Genomic DNA, 5059 nt, shown 5'->3' with positions numbered 1-5059 from the left:
TGAGCTCGTAGCTTAATTCTCAATCGATTTGCGTTCAATTCTGGACATTTTAATTTTTGGTAATTTTTTGCAAGAAATCATGATGTAACCCCTTATAAAAAATGCGATAATTAGTGAAAAATCTAATTTTCCAAAAAGTGATGGGGATCGTTAGTTTAGGTTTGGTTAGCTAGTCAAAACAGTCGGGCGCTAAGCTTTCGGCCTTGATTTGTCAAAATTACGACTGAAAAAGTGTATTTTTTGCCTAAAATTTGAGTCCTCATTTTCCACCCTAAAACATCCGTTTTTTTTGCCGAAGCAAAGGGAATAATAGCCCAAATGTGGAATGTTATACCTTGTTGAGCTCGTAGCTTAATTCTCAATCGATTTGCGTTCAATTCTGGACATTTTAATTTTTGGTAATTTTTTGCAAGAAATCATGATGTAACCCCTTATAAAAAATGCGATAATTAGTGAAAAATCTAATTTTCCAAAAAGTGATGGGGATCGTTAGTTAGGTTTGTTAGCTAGTCAAAACAGTCGGGCGCTAAGCTTTCGGCCTTGATTTGTCAAAATTACGACTGAAAAAGTGTATTTTTTGCCTAAAATTTGAGTCCTCATTTTCCACCCTAGAACATCCGTTTTTTTGCCGAAGCAAAGGGAATAATAGCCCAAATATGGAATGTCATTCCTTGTTGAGCTCGTAGCTTAATTCTCAATCGATTTGCGTTCAATTCTGGACATTTTAATTTTTGGTAATTTTTTGCAAGAAATCATGATGTAACCCCTTATAAAAAATGCGATAATTAGTGAAAAATCTAATTTTCCAAAAAGTGATGGGGATCGTTAGTTTAGGTTTGTTAGCTAGTCAAAACAGTCGGGCGCTAAGCTTTCGGCCTTGATTTGTCAAAATTACGACTGAAAAAGTGTATTTTTTGCCTAAAATTTGAGTCCTCATTTTCCACCCTAAAACATCCGTTTTTTTGCCGAAGCAAAGGGAATAATAGCCCAAATGTGGAATGTTATACCTTGTTGAGCTCGTAGCTTAATTCTCAATCGATTTGCGTTCAATTCTGGACATTTTAATTTTTGGTAATTTTTTGCAAGAAATCATGATGTAACCCCTTATAAAAAATGCGATAATTAGTGAAAAATCTAATTTTCCAAAAAGTGATGGGGATCGTTAGTTTAGGTTTGTTAGCTAGTCAAAACAGTCGGGCGCTAAGCTTTCGGCCTTGATTTGTCAAAATTACGACTGAAAAAGTGTATTTTTTGCCTAAAATTTGAGTCCTCATTTTCCACCCTAAAACATCCGTTTTTTTTGCCGAAGCAAAGGGAATAATAGCCCAAATGTGGAATGTTATACCTTGTTGAGCTCGTAGCTTAATTCTCAATCGATTTGCGTTCAATTCTGGACATTTTAATTTTTGGTAATTTTTTGCAAGAAATCATGATGTAACCCCTTATAAAAAATGCGATAATTAGTGAAAAATCTAATTTTCCAAAAAGTGATGGGATCGTTAGTTTAGGTTTGTTAGCTAGTCAAAACAGTCGGGCGCTAAGCTTTCGGCCTTGATTTGTCAAAATTACGACTGAAAAAGTGTATTTTTTGCCTAAAATTTGAGTCCTCATTTTCCACCCTAGAACATCCGTTTTTTTGCCGAAGCAAAGGGAATAATAGCCCAAATATGGAATGTCATTCCTTGTTGAGCTCGTAGCTTAATTCTCAATCGATTTGCGTTCAATTCTGGACATTTTAATTTTTGGTAATTTTTTGCAAGAAATCATGATGTAACCCCTTATAAAAAATGCGATAATTAGTGAAAAATCTAATTTTCCAAAAAGTGATGGGGATCGTTAGTTTAGGTTTGTTAGCTAGTCAAAACAGTCGGGCGCTAAGCTTTCGGCCTTGATTTGTCAAAATTACGACTGAAAAAGTGTATTTTTTGCCTAAAATTTGAGTCCTCATTTTCCACCCTAAAACATCCGTTTTTTTTCCGAAGCAAAGGAAATAATAGCCCAAATATGGAATGTCATTCCTTGTTGAGCTAGTAGCTTAATTCTCAATCGATTTGCGTTCAATTCTGGACATTTTAATTTTAGGGAATTTTTTGCAAGAAATCCTGATGTAACCCCTTATAAAAAATGCGATAATTAGTGAAAAATCTAATTTTCCAAAAAGTGATGGGGATCGTTAGTTTAGGTTTGTTAGCTAGTCAAAACAGTCGGGCGCTAAGCTTTCGGCCTTGATTTGTCAAAATTACGACTGAAAAAGTGTATTTTTTGCCTAAAATTTGAGTCCTCATTTTCCACCCTAAAACATCCGTTTTTTTTCCGAAGCAAAGGAAATAATAGCCCAAATATGGAATGTCATTCCTTGTTGAGCTAGTAGCTTAATTCTCAATCGATTTGCGTTCAATTCTGGACATTTTAATTTTTGGGAATTTTTTGCAAGAAATCCTGATGTAACCCCTTATAAAAAATGCGATAATTAGTGAAAAATCTAATTTTCCAAAAAGTGATGGGGATCGTTAGTTTAGGTTTGTTAGCTAGTCAAAACAGTCGGGCGCTAAGCTTTCGGCCTTGATTTGTCAAAATTACGACTGAAAAAGTGTATTTTTTGCCTAAAATTTGAGTCCTCATTTTCCACCCTAGAACATCCGTTTTTTTGCCGAAGCAAAGGGAATAATAGCCCAAATATGGAATGTCATTCCTTGTTGAGCTCGTAGCTTAATTCTCAATCGATTTGCGTTCAATTCTGGACATTTTAATTTTTGGTAATTTTTTGCAAGAAATCATGATGTAACCCCTTATAAAAAATGCGATAATTAGTGAAAAATCTAATTTTCCAAAAAGTGATGGGGATCGTTAGTTTAGGTTTGTTAGCTAGTCAAAACAGTCGGGCGCTAAGCTTTCGGCCTTGATTTGTCAAAATTACGACTGAAAAAGTGTATTTTTTGCCTAAAATTTGAGTCCTCATTTTCCACCCTAAAACATCCGTTTTTTTGCCGAAGCAAAGGGAATAATAGCCCAAATGTGGAATGTTATACCTTGTTGAGCTCGTAGCTTAATTCTCAATCGATTTGCGTTCAATTCTGGACATTTTAATTTTTGGTAATTTTTTGCAAGAAATCATGATGTAACCCCTTATAAAAAATGCGATAATTAGTGAAAAATCTAATTTTCCAAAAAGTGATGGGGATCGTTAGTTTAGGTTTGTTAGCTAGTCAAAACAGTCGGGCGCTAAGCTTTCGGCCTTGATTTGTCAAAATTACGACTGAAAAAGTGTATTTTTTGCCTAAAATTTGAGTCCTCATTTTCCACCCTAAAACATCCGTTTTTTTGCCGAAGCAAAGGGAATAATAGCCCAAATGTGGAATGTTATACCTTGTTGAGCTCGTAGCTTAATTCTCAATCGATTTGCGTTCAATTCTGGACATTTTAATTTTTGGTAATTTTTTGCAAGAAATCATGATGTAACCCCTTATAAAAAATGCGATAATTAGTGAAAAATCTAATTTTCCAAAAAGTGATGGGGATCGTTAGTTTAGGTTTGTTAGCTAGTCAAAACAGTCGGGCGCTAAGCTTTCGGCCTTGATTTGTCAAAATTACGACTGAAAAAGTGTATTTTTTGCCTAAAATTTGAGTCCTCATTTTCCACCCTAGACCATCCGTTTTTTTGCCGAAGCAAAGGGAATAATAGCCCAAATATGGAATGTCATTCCTTGTTGAGCTCGTAGCTTAATTCTCAATCGATTTGCGTTCAATTCTGGACATTTTAATTTTTGGTAATTTTTTGCAAGAAATCATGATGTAACCCCTTATAAAAAATGCGATAATTAGTGAAAAATCTAATTTTCCAAAAAGTGATGGGGATCGTTAGTTTAGGTTTGTTAGCTAGTCAAAACAGTCGGGCGCTAAGCTTTCGGCCTTGATTTGTCAAAATTACGACTGAAAAAGTGTATTTTTTGCCTAAAATTTGAGTCCTCATTTTCCACCTTAAAACATCCGTTTTTTTTCCGAAGCAAAGGAAATAATAGCCCAAATATGGAATGTCATTCCTTGTTGAGCTAGTAGCTTAATTCTCAATCGATTTGCGTTCAATTCTGGACATTTTAATTTTTGGGAATTTTTTGCAAGAAATCCTGATGTAACCCCTTATAAAAAATGCGATAATTAGTGAAAAATCTAATTTTCCAAAAAGTGATGGGGATCGTTAGTTTAGGTTTGTTAGCTAGTCAAAACAGTCGGGCGCTAAGCTTTCGGCCTTGATTTGTCAAAATTACGACTGAAAAAGTGTATTTTTTGCCTAAAATTTGAGTCCTCATTTTCCACCCTAGAACATCCGTTTTTTTGCCGAAGCAAAGGGAATAATAGCCCAAATATGGAATGTCATTCCTTGTTGAGCTCGTAGCTTAATTCTCAATCGATTTGCGTTCAATTCTGGACATTTTAATTTTTGGTAATTTTTTGCAAGAAATCATGATGTAACCCCTTATAAAAAATGCGATAAATAGTGAAAAATCTAATTTTCCAAAAAGTGATGGGGATCGTTAGTTTAGGTTTGTTAGCTAGTCTAAACAGTCGGGCGCTAAGCTTTCGGCCTTGATTTGTCAAAATTACGACTGAAAAAGTGTATTTTTTGATTAAAATTTGAGTCCTCATTTTCCACCCTAGAACATCCGTTTTTTTTTTCCGAAGCAAAGGAAATAATAGCCCAAATATGGAATGTCATTCCTTGTTGAGCTCGTAGCTTAATTCTCAATCGATTTGCGTTCAATTCTGGACATTTTAATTTTTGGTAATTTTTTGCAAGAAATCATGATGTAACCCCTTATAAAAAATGCGATAATTAGTGAAAAATCTAATTTTCCAAAAAGTGATGGGGATCGTTAGTTTAGGTTTGTTAGCTAGTCAAAACAGTCGGGCGCTAAGCTTTCGGCCTTGATTTGTCAAAATTACGACTGAAAAAGTGTATTTTTTGCCTAAAATTTGAGTCCTCATTTTCCACCCTAAAACATCCGTTTTTTTGCCGAAGCAAAGGGAATAATAGCCCAAATGTGGAATGTTATACCTTGTT

The sequence above is a fragment of the Drosophila takahashii genome, chromosome 3L (genome assembly GCF_030179915.1).
Source record: "Drosophila takahashii strain IR98-3 E-12201 chromosome 3L, DtakHiC1v2, whole genome shotgun sequence".
Lineage (NCBI taxonomy): Eukaryota > Metazoa > Arthropoda > Insecta > Diptera > Drosophilidae > Drosophila > Drosophila takahashii.
The sequence above is the reverse complement of the archived record's forward strand: the minus strand, read 5'-3'. Positions refer to the sequence as shown.